The 21,495-nt window shown below is 46.6% G+C and overlaps 1 long non-coding RNA gene across 2 annotated transcripts in view; it reads right to left on the reverse strand.

The window, feature by feature from the left end:
• LOC137518128 (uncharacterized) overlaps positions 1-21,495 on the reverse strand; it is a 210,746-nt gene that overhangs the window by 56,299 nt on the left and 132,952 nt on the right. For both annotated transcript variants that reach the window (XR_011020747.1, XR_011020746.1), the window contains one exon: positions 4,143-5,156. This is a non-coding gene — a long non-coding RNA (uncharacterized lncRNA). The remainder of the gene's footprint in view (positions 1-4,142; positions 5,157-21,495) is intronic.

Below are 21,495 nucleotides of genomic sequence, written 5' to 3' on the forward strand. Positions count from 1 at the left end.
CAGTCAACAAAGTTTTAATGAAAATGACCCGTTGGGTCTCAGTCCCCGAGGATCGGGGCCTTAATTCAAAATATGACAACACTCTACTCCTGAAATTCCGGAAGTCAGACTTGTGGCCGGAAAATTTATCAGGGACAGGCATGCGGATGTCGTCACTAGGAGGGGATCGCACTGAATCAACTGATGTCTGGAGGGTTCTCACAGAGCCAGATAAAGCATCAATTAAGGCTTTGTGCTGGCCTAATGCTTGATGAATGCTATCCACCGAAGTGGCAAGCACAGTCAGAGGATCAGTGCGTTCCATCAGTATTTTTGGTCTGGCGTTCTGTAACGCTCGGTGAAGCACAGAGAGATCTGATTACCGGTGACCTGCAGCGTCACGGGGAATACAGACGTATACCAGATTATATGTGATCTGCAGTATCACCGATAATCCAATATACCAGCTAACCTCTGTTCACCGGAGTAGAGTGTAGTGTTTAGGTGTAACAGTAACACTTAGAGGACTAGGCCTCAGTACAGTAAGACGTACTGTACAGATTACTTCCGCAACCCTGAGCTCTCCAAGACGGGAGGAGTCAGACTGCAAGCAGGAAGTATCTTCTGAAAGTCACCCTCAGGCGGAAGGGTTACCAACAGAACGAAGAACCTCCTCCAATGATGAGGTCGGTTCTCGAGGTCGGACAAGCCAGGTCGTACACACACAGACAGATAAAGTACAAGATCGAGAGGCAGAGGCGGAGTCAAAGTACAGGCAGGGTTCGGCAACGGGGTATCAGATATATCGGGGTACAGAATCAGGAGGCAGAAACAGAGTCTAGGAGCGAGCCGGGGTTCGGCAACGGTGTATCAGAAATAACGAGGTACAAGATCAAAGTTCAGAAGAGTAGTCAAGGCAGGCAAGAAGTCATAACAAATAATCACAATCAAACTAGTACTTTAAGCTATCAACAAATCTAGCTTTAGTGTAGGATTACAGCTCCAGCTGGTCCCGGCACACTAACGGATCTGACTAACGGATCTGGGTGCTCCCACGTATGTGAACGCAACGCCAGACACCAGAGAAGTGAACTGCCGGCAGTATATATACTCAATCGTGACCCCCAGCACCTCCCTGATTGCTGGACCAATGGGGAGCGGAATCAGGGTCAGCTGACCAGCCTGGTCAGCTGACTCCCCTCAGACTATCATAAATCTTCCTTGAGTGCGCGCGCGCGCGTCACTCTAAACACTGAGGGACTACGAGTCCCAGCCCTGCTCTGTGGTGCAGCGGAGAGATGTGCACCAGCCGCCGCGTCTAACGCGGCGGCTTCTTCGCGTTCCGTCCGCCTCTCCACGGGGACAGCCGCCTCACGCTGGGAGGAGGCGGCTGCCTCCCCGTGTGAGCGGGCACTGCACGCGGGAAGAGCCGCCGACCGCTGGCTCATGGCGGCGGCTCTTCCACGCTTCCTCACACTGCTCAATTTAATTGCTTCTTCACTTTAATTAGGTCAGGTCAATACTGCATCAAAACTAGCGATATGATTTGGCTTAGGAGTGCCTATAATGTAGTATTAACCTGAAGAAGCAGGAATAACTTGAGAAACGTGTTGTTGTTTTTATCTGCAACAAATACTAATAGTATATATAATATAGTATAATAGTGTATATATATATATATATACATATATATATATATATATATATATATATATATATATACTGTATATATTAGTAATAATAATTATAGTGATAAGAAATAGCAAGGTGTACCTAAGAAGGATGCCCTCAGAGGCTTCCCATGTCCTCTTGGAGACCACTGCCGCTGCCTGGGAACCTTTTGAAGACCACAACCAAGCTCTTCATCCACGAGCTCGGCTCTGCTGCACCCAGCTTACTGCACAGGCACGGCCGTCTCCCACAGGTGTAGTATGGCCATGCTTGTGCATGAATAAGAGTGTGGCCACCAGGGGCGTATCTGGGTCATATATAGACTATGGCAAACACAGATATTGCGCGCCCCTCCCCAGTCAGAGCCCAATTTCCCTCTAAAAACAGCATCCTGTCTTGTGTACATTTAGGCCACATTCACACCTGAGCTGGAATCGCGTGATTCCCACTCACCGCAAACCGCTGGCGGTTTTTAAAACCATGTAGCAAATTTTATTCAATGGCAGTGTTCTCATGTTTTGCGTCTCTCGCGTTTAGCGATAATCGCAAATGCGTTTCGTGCAGCGATTTTGGCGGCGATTCTTGAGCTATCGCGACTAGCATGTATAGAAACACTAATCGATATCGCTCCCAAAACACTACTGTGTCCAGTGATTTTTCCACGTTAATCGCGGAAAAATCACTCCCGCAAAACCCCGCTACCAACTTGCGATTTTAAATGTGATCAGGGGGGCCATATATTATGGTTGTCTGTGTTTTTTGGCTTGGATTGGAATGTTGCTGAAGTTACTTTTCTGGGAATATCTCTTCTTGTTCCCTCTCTGTCCTCTTTTTTTAAGAATAGGTCAAGTGCGCCCTACATACATAAGTAGCCATGTTCTCCAGATGACAGAATTAATCTGATCTGATGTCCGAGTGACGGGGAGGCATGGGGCAGGCAAGGAGGCGCAGCACAGGGGCAGGCATGGGGACGCAGCACAGGAGCAGGCATGGGGACGCAGCACAGGAGCAGGCAAGGGGGTGCAGCACAGGGGTTAGTATGGCGGCGCAGCACAGGAGCAGGCATGGCGCCCATGGCATGAGCCATGCCTGCACCCCGCTAGATACGCCTCTGTAACATATCTGACAACCTTTTGTCAGATATGTTCCGGGAGACATGAATGCTAACCGTGGGAGCCAGGAGGTCTTGGAAAGCCTTTGCAAGATCGAGAGGCTTCCCTCTTATTAGGTAGGAATCTATTTTTTTTCTATTTTATCTTGCCTCGAGTACATTTTAACACTTAAAGTGAACCTCCGGACTAAAAATCAACTCAGCAGCACTGAAAAGGCTTGGTGTTTCTTTAACAGTTTCACAGCATCAGAACTTTGTTTCTCTTATACAAGCCTTATTTTTAGCTGCACAGAAGAAAACTGCCTGGGCTTTTTTCCCTTGATGCTGTGCAAAGCATGATGGGATTTCTGATTTTGTTGTTCTCGTTCTGCTGTTTTGGTGCAATTTTTTTTTTTTTTTTACATTTTGAATTTGACATTTGAAGCCTAGCGTGTGAAGCTGGGAGGGGTTATCAGGGCACAGGACAGTTGGAACTGTGTCTCCTGCTCCTTGTCACCTCCTTTCAACCAAAAAGATGGCTGCCCCCATGAATCACAAACATTTGCCTGTTCTTTTAAAACAGGGTGGGTAAGAGATTATATTACTTATCTATTCTAATTAACATAACTAATGTAACTTGATGACAGTATGTTTGTTTAGGCTGAAGTTCCCCTTTAACTCACTAAGCCTACTCATTAGATTATAGCATGGATTGAGTGATGGATGGGAGTAGGGTGCTCCTTGGCAAAATACTGCACAACCAGCCCTGATTAGCTACTTGAAAATGACATATGTATAGTGTACGTTATTTTAATGACTGGTTAGGGCGCCTTATTTGGAAACTAACTTACTTATGGAATGAAAAAGGTAAGAAAAAAAATGCCAATCGCTGTGTCTTTATCCAGCGTGGAGGATCAAGCATCAAGTCAAACACTCCGCCATTGATTGTGGCAAGATGAAAAGAATATTTGACATCAGCTATTTTAATAAGCCTGCAAAAAAATGTTCTATACAGTGTGTGAGGGAGAGAAACGGGGGGTAGGGGGTCGTATGTACATCAAAGGCTGCGTAGCTGCTAGGAAGTGGGATGTGGGCTGTGCACAATTGGCGTGCTACAAAGAGATACAATATAACCATATTCCGCTAAGGATTATTGGAACAGCAGCACTGCTAACCTATGGAAAGCCCTTTTGACAATGCATTAAGTTTGCACATGTCACGCAATTCCATTGTTACATTTGTCAGATCCATAATCAATTTCTTCAAAGATTTTCAACTAGTTATTCTATATGGGGCATTTCACAGTCATATTCTGAAAATCTAGGGTTTTCACAGGGAATTGAAAAAAGGGTAATTGTACTCTTAGGGACTCACTTTCAATCAACCAATATATTTTAATCACCTTCTATTGTCGATCGCTCGATTCCAAGTCGATAGATGTATGGGCACCTTTAGCCGGAAAAACGGCTTTTGATTTTCTCCTTTGCAGGACGGACCTTGGACATTCTGCAGGAGTGCCTTGGACATTCTGCAGGAGTTCCTTGGACAATCTGCAGGAGCTCCTTGGACAATCTGCAGGAGTTCCTTGGAAAATCTGCAGGAGCTCCTTGGACAATCTGCAGGAGTTCCTTGGACAATCTGCGCGAGCTCCTTGGACAATCTGCAGGAGTACCTTGGACAATCTGCAGGAGCTCCTTGGACATTCTGCAGGAGCTCCTTGGACAATCTGCAGGAGTTCCTTGGACAATCTGCAGGAGGACCTTGGACAATCTGCAGGAGTTCCTTGGACAATCTGCCGGAGTTCCTTGGACAATCAGCAGAAGTACCTTGGGCTTGGACAATCTATTGGAATTTTTTGGACAATCTGCAGAAGTACCTTGGGCAATCTGCCGGAGTTACTTGGACAATCTGCAGGAGTTCATTGGACAATCTGCAGGAGGACCTTGGACAATCTGTAGGAGCTCCTTGGACAATCTGCAGGAGGACGTTGGACAATCTGCAGGAGTTCCTTGGACAATTTGCCGGAGTTCCTTGGACAATCAGCAGGAGTTCCTTGGACAATCTATTGGAATTTTTGGACAATCTGCAGAAGTACCTTGGGCAATCTGCCGGAGTTACTTGGACAATCTGCCGGAGTACCTTGGGCAATCTGCAGGAGTACCTTGGGCAATCTGCAGGAGTACCTTGGACAATCTGCAGGAGTACCTTGGACCATCTGCAGGAGTACCTTGGACAATCTGCAGGAGTTCCTTGGGCAATCTGCAGGAGTTTCTTGGGCAATCTGCAGGAGTTCCTTTGGCAATCTGTAGGAGTACCTTGGACAATCTGCAGGAGTACCTTGCACAATCTTCAGGTGTACCTTGGACAATCTTCAGGAGGAGTACCTTGGGCAATCTGCCGGAGTTCCTTATGCAATCTGCAGGAATACATGATGGGATAATTGGTCAAAGGAAGGGGCAGGACATGATTTTAAAATAGAGACTTTAAGCCTACACTAGAAATATTCAGTGAACCTCTTACATTTTAGGCACCTGATCCCACAACCTGGTACACAGCAGCACACATATCCTGATTGATAGATCTGAGGAACAGGCAAGCATTGTTCTGCCACCAAAGAGCTCTGTTTTTCTCCTACTGTGCACCAAAGAAAACTATATTTGTATGCATATTATGATGACGATGATGATGGTATGAATACAGCAGGCTTGCCTTTGTTCTACGCCATTGTCTCAGAGGTTTAAGAACACCTACAGACTCTAATCAGCGCTCCCTGCACCTCTTGTCAGTTTTCTCACCCAAAACTTCTCAGGCAAATATAACAAAAGTTTGCTCCTCCGGTGGAGATTGTCTCTGTATGACTCTTAATTCACATCAAAGGAGTTCTATAAACACTTCTGTGCCGCAGACAATTACAAACAAGAGATTTCTTGTCTCCGGCAAACAAAAAAGAGGGTTATGTAAGCGTAATAAGTGGAAAATATCTTTGTGTGAAATAATTGCAGTACAGCTTAATGTCATCTTAACAAGAAGGAATATTTATATTGCAGTTTTAATAAGAGTTTAAAGCAAAAACTCTCGAAAAGCTGTAAGAATAAGGATAATAATGATTGTGAAGAAATGTGTGTTATTCTAGATCCTTTTGGGTTTCCTACTTTTGATTGGCACTTGAAATGTTATAGTTTTTGTCATAGTATTTTGTTTGTATGTACGTTATCAAATATGTAATTGTTTCTACGTTTGTAAGGGTGTTTGTGCAAAGGGGGTGTGGGTAAAGTTAGGAGTCAGAAAGGGTGTTTGTGCTGGTGGGGTGGTTAGAGTTAGGCACCACCAGTGATGACCGTAATCAGCTAATTACGATTACGCTAAAATTTTGCATACATTTTCGCAACTACGCCTATACGTAATTACGATTTGTAAATTCAATTGATTTTGTTTATTCTTCTTTTTTTTTTTTTTTATTATATCATGTAGCGAGCCTAGGGCTCGCTACATGATAGCCGCTGCTCAGCGGCATCCCCCCGCCTGCTTTGATCACCTTCGGCAATCTCCGATCAGAAAATCCCGTTCAAAGAACGGGATTTCCTTGAGGGCTTCCCCGTCGCCATGGCGACGGGGCGGGAGGACGTCACCGACGTCGGGACGTCATTGGGAGTCCCGATCCACCCCACAGCGCTGCCTGGCACTGATTGGCCAGGCAGCGCGGATAGCGAATAGCGGCGATCGAGGGCGGGGCGGTGGCGATCGGTGTGCTGACGCAGCTAGCAAAAAAAATTTAACAAATCGGCCCAGCAGGGCCAGAGAAAACCTCCTGCGCAGCTTTACCGCCAAGGAGGTTAAATGTGAAAAGAAAACATGGTTTTTAAACTCAGAAAAAAGGCAGTTTAAAAATATTTTTCTTAATTCTCTCTAAATTATTTTTTTGACTTGTACCCAATATTCTGCTTAACATATGTAGCACTTTTGGTAGCAATATATAGGGGCTTTGCTATTAACCGCTAAAGTCATAGTGAAATTATGCGAAATTTCACAAAAATTACGCATAATGCACACGAAATTATTAAATATTACAATTACATACAAAATTAATTACGATTTTCTCAGACGATGCATAATTGTGAATTTCAATGCAAAATTTCGCCCCACCACTGGGCACCACCAGAGGGGGTTCTTAGGTTTAGGCACCTCCGGGGGGGTCTTAGGGTTAGGAACCTCCAGGGGGGTCTTAGATATAGGCACCACCAGGGGGGTCTTAGGACTAGGCACCATCAGGGTGGGTTAGGCACCACCGGGGGGGGGGGTCTTAGGGTTAGGTACCACCGGGGGGGGTTAGGGTTAGGCACCACCAGTGGGGGTCCGAGGATTAGGCACCACCAGAGGGTGTTAGGGTTAGACACCACCAGGGGAGGGCTCTGTGTGAAAGTAGGGTTAGGTTAAGCTGTATTTTTGAATAGTGAAACGTTTTTAAAATAAATATCTTTTCATTTTCATTTTTGTGTCCGTTTCAAAATACTTATTTTTTACATTTTCGGCTTCACTTCCTGACTAGTTGAAAACGATCTTTATCATTTATTACAATTTTTTTATCCACCCACGCCCATTTTTCCTCACTGCCTATCCTCTCCTTGAAAAAGCGGGGTAACGCCCACGATACTAGTGGGGTCGTTTTGAGGGTGCTCCTCGTCACACCAAACCATGCTGATGCTAGTGTTGGGCGAACAGTGTTCGCCACTGTTCGGGTTCTGCAGAACATCACCCTGTTCGGGTGATGTTCGCGTTCGGCCGAACACCTGATGGTGTTCGGCCTTTTAAGTTCGGGTTCGCCCCGAACTTCTAATGGCCGCCGAACAGGGCCGAACAGGGCCCCTGTTCGGCCGAACAGGGCCCTGTTCGGCCGAATACTGCCCCCCTATGGGGTCGCAGGCATAAGGGGGGAGCATGTCCCGATCGCGGGGGGGGTCGGAAATTCCCCCCACCCCCTCCGCTAGCGCTCCCCCCTCTGCCCGCTTCCCCATTCAAAAGTTTAAGCAAAGTACCTGTAGTGGATGGCCTGGCAGTGGGCGGCACTGTGGAGTGAGGAGGAGGAGTCCGGAGAGTGACGAGTTGAGGGAGGCCGGGCAGCGGGCGGTTCAGCGGAAGTACCCTTGTGGTACTTCCGCCCTTTCTCTGACCTCACGCCCGCTGCCCGGCCTCCCTCAACTCGTCACTCTCCGGACTCCTCCTCTTCACTCCACAGTGCCGCCCACTGCCAGGCCATCCACTACAGGTACTTTGCTTAAACTTTTGAATGGGGAAGCGGGCAGAGGGGGGAGCGCTAGCGGAGGGGGTGGGGGGAATTTCCGACCCCCCCCCGCGATCGGGGCATGCTCCCCCCTTATGCCTGCGACCCCATATGGCCCCCAAAAGCTGGATGTTCGGAAAGTTCGGGGTTCGGCCCGAACATGCCGAACATCTCGGCCATGTTCGGCGAACTTTCCCGAACCCGAACATCCAGGTGTTCGCCCATCACTAGCTGATGCCACCATAGTTGTACCTGGGCTAAGTATCTTATTTATGTTACACTATGCACTTCATCTAGTGGTTGTTTCCACCATCCGTTGCACTTTGCCTGATATTCTTTGTTTGACACTTCCAGATCTGGATTGTCCAGACCTGTTTTTTTCATGGTTTGCACTTATTTTATGACATTTATTATATGTTTATTGTTCGCCTATAGATATTTGTGTACTAGGCACCAGGTCACTGCTCATACTGATTCAAGGGTTCAAGGGTTGCACAGGGAACTTTTGGTCCCGTGTGTAACTGCAACTTTAGATAAGCTATGGGTAATTTTAAATGTTTTACATTTTTGTTGTTACTTGTGATAATACACTGTGAGACTTTGTAATAAAGATTTGTTATCATTTTTCTATCATATACACCTGTATTTGTCATATTTTTTGAGTGGTGCTGCTTTTTAAAGAACAAGCGACACCCATGCTAACCTAGAAATAAAAAACACATATAGAAGTAGATAAATACTAGTTCTACTTACATAACAGATGTATTGCACTGTCCACGTAATAATTCCTGTGAATTTTATAAAGTAAAAGCAGAAATCCTATTCTAGGTGCTCCTAAAGTATGTGATAACTACAAACCATAACAGAAGAAAAAGTTTTGCAAGTTTTGAATGCAGGATTAGCATCTTTATCACTTAATACACTCAGACCAGTTGCTGTTGAAATTAGATTTTTATGGTGACGATACCGCTTTAAAGGGGAACTGAAGAGAGAGGTATATGGAGGCTGTCATGTTCATTTCCTTTTAAGCAATACCAGTTGCCTGGCAGCCCTGCTGGTCTATTTCTCTGCAGTAGTATCTGAATAAAACCAGAAACAAGCATGCAGCTAGTCTTGTCTGATCTGACTTTAAAGTCTGAGCCACTGAAACACCTGATCTGCTGCATGCTTGTTCAGGGTCTATGGCTAATAGTATTAGAGGCAGAGGATTAGCAGGGCTGACATGCAACTGGTATTACTTAAAAGGAAATAAACATGACGGCCTCCATATCCCTCTCTCTTCAGTTCCCCTTTAAGGGTTTATTTTCTTCTCAAGTGCAAAACACTCCTCTTTTTCATGCATGTTGTCTGATCACATTATACGTATACGTTAACCATACTTTTTTTTAGAGGTGTTTAATAAATAGTTGAGTTGTTTAATCTCATAAATACAGTAGAGTCTCTGTGACTGTCATCTTGAACTCAATTAACCAGCAGTGCCAACGAACCCGTACAAGGCTGGTGCTAAACTTTCTGCTGCCTGAAACAAACATTTAAAATAGACTATCAACACCAGTTAGCAAGAGGAGCCAGTGCGGTGCTGTAACTAATAATCAGAATCAGAATCAATTTTATTTCACCAAGTAAGTTTGCACCTACAAGGAATTTGTCTTGGCAGTTGCTTAACAAACACAAACACAAACAAAAACAATACAAGGACAGACAGTATGTATATTACAAGTCAAGGACATCATAAGTATAGTGGCAGTAAGCAGTGTGTGAAATGTTCATTTTCAGTTCTGTGCTGATTACTTTCAAGTCCTAGCTGCTCTAGTGTGGTTCAGCATTAAGTATGGCTACCGCTTGAGGAAAAAAGATGTTCCTGTGTCTGGAGGTTTTGGTAGCGATTGACCGGAATCTTACTCCTGAAGGCATGCGCTGGAAGATGAAGTGAGCTGGGTGAGAGGGGTCAGAGGCAATTTTGGTTGCTCTTTTTCTGCACCTGCTAGCGTAAAGATCCTGCAGGGAAGGTAAGCTACAGCCAATTATCCTTTCCGCTGTTCGGATGATGCGCTGCAGCCTCCCCTTTTCTAATGCTGAGCAGGAGCTGAACCATACAGTCATAGATGATGTTATGGTGGATTCAATAATTGCAGTGTAGAACTGCACCATTAAATTTTGAGGTAGGCCAAACTTTTTCAGCTGCCGTAGATGGTACATCCTCTGTTGCACTTTCTTGACAATAGTGACCGTATTGTTATCCCATTTTAGGTTGTGTGAGATCGTGGACCCAAGAAACTTGAATGACTCTACCTGGGTTATTGTGGATCCATTTATGGTTAAGGGGAGGTGCTGGGGGGGAGATCTCCTAAAGTCCATTATCATCTCCATGGTTTTGAGAGCGTTTAGTTTCAAGTTGTTGCTGCTGCACCAGGAGGAAAGAAGTCCCACCACATGCCTGTATGCAGATTCATCCCCGTTTTGTATGAGACCAACTACTGTTGTGTCATCTGCAAACTTCAGAACCTTAACAGATGGATCTGTGGAGATGCAGTCATTGGTGTACAGTGAGTAGAGCAGTGGGGAAAGCACACAGCCCTGGGGTGCACCAGTACTGATGGTCAGAGAGCTTGATGTGTGTTTACCAAGTCTAACACGCTGTCTCCTATCGGTTAGGAAATCGGTTATCCATTTGCAGATGGATTCAGGTATGTGTAGCTGGGAGAGCTTGCTGTGTAGCAGAGATGGCATTATGGTATTAAATGCAGAGCTGTAATCTATAAATAAAATCCTTGTGTAGGTTCCTGGGGTGTCTAGATGCTGTAGTACATAATGCATACACATGTTCACGGCATCATCTGCGGATCTATTAGGCCTGTAGGCAAATTGCAGAGAGTCCAGCAGGGGATCTGTGTAGATTTCAGATAAGCCATTAACAGTTTTTCGAATGCTTTCATGACCAATGATGTCAGGGCAACAGGCCTGTAATCATTTAAACATGTAGGTTTTTAATTTTTTGGGATTGGTACAATAGTTGAGCATTTAAAACAGGCCGGAACAATTGAGAGTTTGAGAGATGCTTTGGATATGTCTGTGAATACAGGAGCTAATTGATCGGCACAGAGTTTCAGGCATTTCGCAGAGATAGAGTCTGGCCCCATTGCTTTCTTAGTGTTTTGTCTTTTGAAGAGTCTGCTTACATCTGATTGGCATATTGTTAGAGCATGCACATCTGGGGACAGGTCAATAGATTGTCTGGCCTCCTGTGTTGTGTAGCTGCTGAGGCACCGCAAGGGGTGGAGACGTTGGCTGGCAGGAAAAGTGTTCAGTTTGCCTGCTGCAGAGATGGAAATTATGCGAATTGACTTGGTGTGTTTGGCTTTTGTTGCTAGTGTCAAACCTGCAATAAAATGTATTCAGTTCATTTGCAAGCTGCAGATTGTGTAGTGAGGGCGGAGATTTCTTCCTGTAGCTGGTAATTTCATGCAGAGATTTCCATATTGTGAATGAGTCAGCGTTTGAACATTGTTTCTCAAGTTTTTTAGAATAATCTTTTTTTGCGTCAGTAATGGCTCTCTGCAGTTTGTATTTCGCAGCTTTGTAGAGGACTTTATCGCCTGTACGATATGCCCTTTCTTTATCGAGGCGCAGCTTCCTAAGATGTGATGTGAACCAGGGTTTATCGTTATTGTACCTGGTGCACTTTCTTGTGGGGATGCAGGACTCTTCACAAAAGGTAATATATGATGTCACAGCGTCAGTGTATTCATTTAGGTCACTAGAGGATTCTTTAAAGAGACACTGAAGCGAAAAAAAATATATGATATAATGAATTGGTTGTGTACTATGAATAATTACTAGAAGATTAGCAGCAAAGAAAATAATTCTCATATTTTTATTTTCAGGTATATAGTGTTTTTTCTAACATTGCATCGTTCTATAATATGTGCAGGTTACACAACACTCAGCATTCAAAATGATTCTTTCAGAGCAGTCTGTGAACTAATGACCTCTCCTCCAGCAGAGGAAAAGTAAACAGTTCAATTACAGTTGAGATAATAAAAGTCAGATAACAGCCCTCTTCACGACTAAGTTAGTCGGAGAGCTTAATAGCTTTTTTGCATAGAGATAACAACTGGAGTTTCTCAACTCTTCCTGTACTGGAAACAATTAGACTGATGTATCTGATCTTAATGTTTTTTTTCTTAGCTGTACTACACATACAAATCATAATATCATCATTTTTTTTTCGCTTCAGTGTCTCTTTAAATATATTCCAGTTTAATAAATCAAAGCAGCTCTGCAGTTTTTCTACAGCTTCACTCGTCCATTTCTTAACTGTGGTCACTACAGGTTTGGCAGTTTTTAGTCTTTGGATGTATGGTGGGATAAGCTGTATAACAGCATGATCAGAGTTCCCCAAAGCTGCCCTGCTGACAGAGTGATACAAGTCCTTAGTCGTAGTGTAACAGTGATCAAGTGTCTTACCTTCTCTAGTTGCACTTGTGACGTGTTGCCTGTATTTGGGGAGTTCTTTGGAAAGATTAGCACTGTTGAAATCCCCTAGTGTGATGAAAAAAGAATCTGGGTACTCCCTTTCCACCTCAGTGATTTGATCTGCGAGATCTTGGAGCGCAGGCTGCATACATACTTAGTCGTAGTGTAACAGTGATCAAGTGTCTTACCTTCTCTAGTTGCACTTGTGACGTGTTGCCTGTATTTGGGGAGTTCTTTGGAAAGATTAGCACTGTTGAAATCCCCTAGTGTGATGAAAAAAGAATCTGGGTACTCCCTTTCCACCTCAGTGATTTGATCTGCGAGATCTTGGAGCGCAGGCTGCATACATGTTTGTGGAGGGATGTACACAGCAGCCAAAATAAATGAAGAAAACTCACGGGGTGAATAGTAGGGTCTGCAGTTTATGAAGAGTGTTTCCAGCCCAGCCGAGCATGTCCTCTTAATAACTGTAACATCCATGCACCATCTATCATTAATATAGAAGCAGAGTCCTCCACCTTTGGTTTTGCCAGAAGTAAGTGTGTCCCGGTCAGACCTGTAGAGTGTAAATCCATTAATCTGCAGAGCGTTGTCTGGAATAAGCTCAGATAGCCAAGTCTCTGTGAAGCAAATGGCCGCAGAGAGATAAAAGTCCTTCTTTGTTCTGATCAGTAGTTGAAGCTCGTCCAGTTTGTTATATATGGACCTGACATTAGAGAGTATGATTCCAGGTAGTGGAGAGAGCAGTCCTCTGCGTCGAAAGCGAGTCTGGATCCCGGAGCACTTGCCTCTTCTTCTAATCCTCACTGCCTGGTTCAGCACTGTAGCTCCACTGGTCAGAATTAGTGTTGGGCGAACAGTGTTCGCCACTGTTCAGGTTCTGCAGAACATCACCCTGTTCGGGTGATGTTCGAGTTCGGCCGAACACCTGACGGTGCTCGGCCAAACCGTTCGGCCACATGGCCGAACTAAGAGCGCATGGCCGAACGTTCCCCGAACGTTCGGCTAGCGCTGTGATTGGCCGAACGGGTCACGTGGTTCGGGCCCGAACGCGCTCTGATTGGCCGAACGGTCACGCGGTTCGGGTAAATAAATACCCGAACCACGTCATATCTCCGCCATTTCTCTGTGGGTTTAGCTTTGGGTAGGCAGGCAGGGTAGTTCGCTCTCCAGCCACGCTAGCCAGGGTCCCCCCCAGTCATTGTGTGTCGCTGCTGGGAACAGTAGTACACCGCTCGCTCAGCCACACTATATATATAGCATTGTTTACTGCCACTGTGTACCTCGCTCAGCCACGCTATATATAGCATTGTGTTTTCTGACACTCTGTGTACACGGCTTAGCCTGGCTATATAGCATTGTGTGTACTGCCACTGTGCACCTCGCTCAGCCACGCTATATATAGCATTGTGTTTTCTGACACTCTGTGTACACGGCTTAGCCTGGCTATATAGCATTGTGTGTACTGCCACTGTGCACCTCGCTCAGCCACGCTATATATAGCATTGTGTTTTCTGACACTCTGTGTACACGGCTTAGCCTGACTATATAGCATTGTGTGTACTGCCACTGTGCACCTCGCTCAGCCACGCTATATATAGCATTGTGTTTACTGCCACTCTGTGTACACCGCTCAGCCAGACTATATACCATTGTTTACTGACACTCTGTGTACACGGCTCAGCCTGACTATATAGCATTGTGTGTACTGCCACTGTGCACCTCGCTCAGCCACGCTATATAAAGCATTGTGTTTTCTGACACTCTGTGTACATGGCTTAGCCTGACTATATAGCATTGTGTGTACTGCCACTGTGCACCTCGCTCAGCCACGCTACATATAGCATTGTGTTTACTGCCACTCTGTGTACACCGCTCAGCCAGACTATATACCATTGTTTACTGACACTCTGTGTACACCGCTCAGCCAGACTATATACCATTGTTTACTGACACTCTGTGTACACGGCTCAGCCTGACTATATAGCATTGTGTGTACTGCCACTGTGTACCTCGCTCAGCCACGCTATATATAGCATTGTTTACTGACACTCTGTGTACACGGCTCAGCCAGACTATATAGCATTGTGTGTACTGCCACTCTGTGTACACTGCTCAGCCAGACTATATATCATTGTGTGTACTGCCACTCTGTGTACACCGCTCAGCCAGACTATATAGCATTGTGTGTACTGCCACTCTGTGTACACCGCTCAGCCAGACTATATAGCATTGTGTGTACTGCCACTCTGTGTACACCGCTCAGCCAGACTATATAGCATTGTGTGTACTGCCACTCTGTGTACACCGCTCAGCCAGACTATATAGCATTGTGTTTACTTCCACTCTGTGTCTGCTGGGCCTGGGAACAGTAGTACACCGCTCACCCACCACTGTATAGCATTGTGCTCTGTGTCGCTGCTGGGAATAGTGGTACACCGCTCACCCGCCACTGTATAGCATTGTGCTCTGTGTCGCTGCTGGGAATAGTGGTACTGTATAGCATTTCTGTACTGCCACTGTACTGCTGCCAGTCAGCGTGTACTGTAAGGATAAGTGAAATGAGGAAGAAATCCGGTGAAAGAGGAAGGGGCAAGGGAAGAGGTGTTTCCCCTGACGGTTCACGTACAGGCCACAGGGGAGCACCCAAGAAAACCCACTCAATACCGCCCATGTTGTCCAGGACAACAACCCTCACAGATCCAAAAGAACAGGACCAGATAATTACTTGGATGACCTCTCAAGCGTCCAGCAGTGGGTTAAGCAGCACCAGCACATCACGCACGAGGTCCGAGTCCTCAGCCAGTTACAAGGAGCCAGTGGGCACAAAGCTGACACAACCGGCAGCGACACCACGCACACAACTGCCAGATAACCAGTCCGATGAATTACCTCAGGACACAATGGGGTATTCGCAGGAGCTATTCCCAGCCCAACAAACTTCCACCTTTCAAAGGTCAATGGAGGAACAGCCAGAAATGTTGTGCCCGGATTCACAACCATTAACTGTGGGAAATGCACCGCGCACTGAACTACAAGGCGAGTCCGAGGAGGACTCGGAAACCCAAATCCCAGAGCAAGTTGGGCAGGAGGGGTTGCAATTGCAGGAGGTCGGCCGACAAGATCTGGAAGACGACGTTGGAGTGAGCTGCGCAGAGGTTGTTCTGGGGAGCTCTACTCCACGGCGGCGGCCCCCCACAATGACATATGACGAGTTTGAGGAGATGGAAGAGGAGGGTATGGACAATGTGGACATAGACCCAGATTTTGTTTGTGAACGAGAACATCGCCGTCGTAGCAGCAGCACAGATGAGTCTGTTGAAGAACCCACTGCTGCACGAGTTCGCCTTGTGCCACAAGGTAGGCGGCGCGCAATTTCAGGCACCACAAGCGTGGAAGTTCAAGTGAGAGGCAAAAGAGGAGCAAACAGAAATCGCCAGCATGGAGGCAGGTGCTCCAAAGTCTGGGCTTTCTTTGAAGACTGCACTGAGGATGTTACCATGGCAATTTGCAAGGTGTGCAAGACCCGCCTGAGCAGGGGGAAAAGTATTAACAACCTCTCCACCACCAGCATGAGCCGCCACATGCTATCCAAACATCCCACTCTGTGGGCAAACGCGGCAGGACAGGGTACCAGCAACACTGCCTCCCTTGGGTTCACCAGACTCACCACCAGACCCGCCTCAGCAGCAGCAGTAGCCCAGCCATTGCGTGGTTCACAACATTCACAAACATCAGACGACGCTGACACTGTCACTTTCCGGAGTAGTGCTCTTGAGGTCTCCCAGTGTTCATCAAACACAACAACCAACAGCCCTTCCGTGTGCAGTGCTACGGTTCAGTTGTCTGTGTCAGAGATGTTTGAGCGCAAGAGGAAGTTGCCAGCAAATGACCCCCGGGCCGTGGCAGTAACAGCCAGCATAGCCAAGCTTCTGGCCTGCAAAATGCTGCCATATCGAGTGGTGGAGACAAACAGCTTCAAGGGCATGATGTCAGTGGCCATCCCACGTTACGTGGTTCCCAGCCGCTACCACTTTGCGCGCTCTGCAGTGCCTGAGTTGCATGAGCACGTGGTCAGCAAAATAACCCGAAGCTTGAAGAATGCCGTTGCCTGCAAGGTTCACCTCACCACTGACACTTGGACGAGTGCGTTCGGACAGGGTCGATACATCTCCCTTACCGCGCACTGGGTGAACCTTGTGGAGCCTGGCAGCGATTCCTCACCTGCTACGGCGCGGGTGTTGCCCACGCCGCAAACAGCTGCACCGCCGTCCCTCCCACTGGATAACAACAGCAGCACCTACCTCTCTGACTCCTTCTCCTCCAACGCATCTCAAAGCTGTACCTCATCCGGAAACGCTAACCCAGCAGCAGTAGGATCGTGGAAGCAGTGCAGCACAGCTGTTGGCATGCGTCAGCAAGCGTTGCTGAAGCTGATCTGCCTTGGGGATAAGCAGCACACAGGGGAGGAAATTTGGAAGGGAATAAAGAAACAGACGGATTTTTGGCTGGCACCGCTGGACCTGAAACCGGGCATGGTTGTGTGTGATAATGGGAGTAATCTCATTCGCGCTTTAAGGTTGGCTAAGCTGACACACATCCCTTGCCTGGCGCACGTGATGAACCTAGTAGTTCAGCGGTTCCTGAGGACATACCCAGGCGTGGCCGATCTTCTGTTGAAGGTGCGTCGAGTGGCCAAACATTGTAGAAATTCCAGTACTGCTTCGGGGGCACTCGCCAAGATGCAGGAGCGCTTCAATCTCCCCCACCATCGCTTGCTGTGTGATGTCCCTACGCGCTGGAATTCTACGCTGCACATGCTAGCACGCTTTTGTGAGCAGAAGAGTGCAGTGGTCCAGTACATGACGGCGCAGTACCGAGGCGCATCCGGACAGCTGCCAAGCTTCTGTGGATCCGATTGGGCCAACATGTTGGACCTCTGCCAAGTCCTCCAAAATTTTGAGCAGTGAAAACTCTTCAGTCAGCATTACCATACCACTGCTGTGTTTACTGAAGAGGTCAATGTTGAAAATCAAGGAAACAGCTGTCATGATGCAACTGGGGGAATCTGAAGGAGAAAACGATCAGCGTGATGGTACCAACTTCAGGCCATCCGCCTCAGGGAACGCTGGCCCCAGCAGCTATGACGAAGAAGAGGAGGAGGAACAGCTGGAGTTGGAGCAGGAATTTCATGCCACCACTGATAAGGGCCAGAGCGGTGCACGTTGGACTTCCACAATTCAGCGCGAATGGTCAGCAGAAGCAGACCAGGAGGAAGGTGACGACTATGATGCATCACAACAACTATCACAACGCTCACAAGAGGATGATGAGGATTCTGGTAGGACTCTGGCACACATGGCTCAATTCATGCTAGACTGCATTGAACGCGACCCACGCATTGTGCGCATTCTGGACAACACCAATTACTGGGTTTATACCCTTCTGGATCCACGGTACAAACACAATGTTCCAAAACTGCTTGAAGAAAGAGTCAGACAGGTCAAAATGGAAGAATACCAGCAGGCCCTTGTGGAGACTTTAGAGAGGAGATTGACATCCTCCCCCTCCTCTAGCCAGTTGTACGCCGACAGACTGACTTCCGCAAACCCAGGACAACCAGGAGGGCAGCAAACAACGCAAGCCGCAGCTAGTGCCCAAAAGGGAATGGTATCGGCAGTGTCCTTGGAGTGGGAAAATTTTCTGACACCCATGCAGCAGCAGCCCACTGAACAGCAAGCGTGCAGATCCACCTCCAACACCGATCGCCTGGAGAAGATGGTCAAGGACTACATGTCAGATGACGTAGCTGTGTCGAACAATCCATCTGCACCCTTCAACTATTGGGTATCGAAGCTAGACACCTGGCACGAACTGGCAATGTACGCAATAGAGGTGCTGGCTTGCCCGGCAGCCAGCGTTATGTCGGAACGCTGTTTCAGTGCTGCCGGAGGCATCGTCACAGATCGGCGTATCCGCCTCTCCACAGAAAATGCAGACCCTCTGACTCAAATTAAAATGAATCAATCCTGGATTGGAAATGACTACGCAACACTCCAGGACCCCAACCAAGTAACATGACCAATGAACATCTGGGATGGTGTAGCGTTTCCGGTCCCTGTTTATTGAACCTCTCATCTGTATTACATTTATGACTGCATGGCGGCAAAAAGCATTGCTGCTATATCCGCACGCTTTTTGTCCTCATGCAAGGCCGGGGTTGTTGTGTCTCACAAAGCGTAGCCTTCTCCTCCTGCGCCACCCTCCTCCTGTTCCATCACGTGTGCTGCTGCTGGGTTAGCGTTACCGGTCCCTTTTCCTGGAACCTCTTATATGTATTACATTTATGACTGCATGCCGACAAAAAGCATGTTACCTGTGCAAAGAAAACAGACATTTCCCGCATTTAAAAGACAGTTTTCCCTTTGAAACTTTAAAATCGATTTTCTCAAAAACTATAAGCTCTTTTTGCTAATTTTTTTTGCCTCTTGTACCCACTCCCAAGGTGCACATACCCTGTAAATTTGGGGTATGTAGCATGTAAGGAGGCTTTACAAAGCACAAAAGTTCGGGTCCCCATTGACTTCCATTATGTTCGGAGTTCGGGTCGAACACCCGAACATCGCGGCCATGTTCAGCCTGTTCGGCCCGAACATCTAGATGTTCGCCCAACACTAGTCAGAATCCCCAGAAGATCAAGAGTAGATGAAATATCCAGGGGTAGATTATATTTGTCGAAGTTCCGAATGCTCAGTAGTTGTTCACTGGTGAAGGTTATCTGGGTTGGGTTGCACAAGGCAATGTTGAAAAATAAAAATACATAAAACAAACATAAAAAGACAGAGCAAGCTGCCGAGGCTGCCATCCTCCAGGCGCCTCCATTGTGGGACATGGTCAACATTGCAATGTGAATTATTGGCCCACTCCTTTAGCTCCACTTGGCCCTGTGTGACACATACAGTACTTGTACTCCTTCACTGCACCTTGTGTCCAGGGCTGTTCTTCCATGAAGCAATCTGAATCAGGTGTTTCAGGGCGGCAACCATTAGAGGACAGCAAGAGGCTATTCCCCTACCCAAATGCCCCCCTCCTCGTACTCCCCGTCTCCCCCCTCCCTAGATCTGCAGTGCCACTTCAGTGTTCCAGCAATGGGATCTCCATCCACTTGTATCCATGGCTACAGCGGTGCCTCATGTGACCTGTTACATGCTGCCAGGTCACACGAGGCGCCGCTGTAGTCAGAGAGGAAGCAGGACTTCATGTGTGGCTGTTGATCCCATCGCTAATCTGCTGAGCAGGTGAGTAATGTCGCACCGGCGCAGCACATACCCGGCATCTTGAGCATCAGATACTGCGGGCCACCAGGAAGGAGATGCTGTCTTGGAGGAAGCAGAAGGAGTGTAGTGCCAGTGCCTGTAATGCACAGCCCGATGTGTCTCTCCTCTCCGTTTCAGCTTTGCACACACACGTCGCGGTAGGGGGAGGGGTGTTGTCCTTACAATGGACGCTTTCATTGGCAAAAAGTCTAGAACTGGTTCTGCTTGTGTCATGTTGTAATAAATAATAAATGAATAACTCATCATACTCGCTGAACACGCATTATAATTCCAATGTGCGCTAGTTGCTATGCTAATCTCGCTTTGCCCCTCAGCTTGTATATTCCATAAGACCAGATGGATGTTGCTACAGGCTGGCCAATAAAAAACAAAACATCAGGAACACACACAACGTAACACGAAGCTGCTCTTGTGCGTGGCTGGGCCTCCCCAGCGCTGCTGCAGGCGCCACTCTCCCGTGGCGAGCGCAGCCGCCAGTATTAGCAAGCTGACCATTGAAAATTGATGGCTCTATTAATTGCAAAGATCTTGAATTGTCATAGTTGATCATCCTTTATTGCTGTAAAGCTAGGTTGAGATTTTATCTTAACCTTGAGGGGAATTCTCATCCACTTCATCCAATTAATCATAATTGAGAGGATTCCCATCTGGAGCGTGTGCCATTTCCTTCAGCGTTTCACATTCGATATCAGCAGCGCTGGCCCTAAATAAACTCCTGATCACCAGTGCCTCTGCAAAGCTGTCCTTTTTATTTTCACCTTACCTGTTGTATATTCCCTGCACGTTACTTCTGAATTTAAAGACATAAATACATGTAAAAACATACAACTAAGAAGAACGCTTCTTCCAGAGTAAAATGAGCCCTAAGTTACTTTTCTCCTATGTTGCTGCCACTTACAGTTGGTAATAGAAATCTGACAGAACTGACAGGTTTTGGACTAGCCCATTTCCTCATGGGGATTCTCAGGGTTTTGTTTATTTTCAAAAGCACTTAGGGAATAGCAGTTTCTCTGTCCAACTGCCAAAAAAGTGTGCAGCGAGCAGCTGGCCAGCTTCATTGTATAAATCCTTTTTAGGGAATGTTTTTATACAGAATAAAAGCCTTGCTGAGAATCCCCTATTAAGAGATGGACTAGTCCAAAACCTGTAGTTTCTGTCAGATTTCTACTACCCCTTGCTGATGAATGATCATTCCCCAGTTTAGCTGACTCTTATTTGGTACGTTGCCGCACAAAGGAAGTTGCAGGGCATGCTGGGCTGTCCTTTTTTGCTTCTGTACATTAGTTTAGTCTGAGAGGAAATAAAGAAGCAAAAAAAAAGACAACCCAGAATGCCCTGCAACTTCCTTTTTTTTGCGGCAACGTACCAAATAAGTGTCAGGTAAACTGGGGAATGATCATTTATAAACAAGAAAAGTAATAGAGATTTTAACTTTTGGATTGCCTGGTTAGCATCCATATTACTTGTTTACCAGATAAAAATAAAGAATTGATTTTTGATTTTATGCCCGACAGTTACACTTCAAAAACTAAACAGAAAAAATAATTTCTGGATTTCTGTAAATTCCTCTATCAGCACGCCAGTCATATATCAATAAATCGTTATCGTTTAATTCCATCTCTTCCTGTTTAGCATATTAATAGTATCACGATCGCCCGTCCCCG

The sequence above is a fragment of the Hyperolius riggenbachi genome, chromosome 5 (genome assembly GCF_040937935.1).
Source record: "Hyperolius riggenbachi isolate aHypRig1 chromosome 5, aHypRig1.pri, whole genome shotgun sequence".
Lineage (NCBI taxonomy): Eukaryota > Metazoa > Chordata > Amphibia > Anura > Hyperoliidae > Hyperolius > Hyperolius riggenbachi.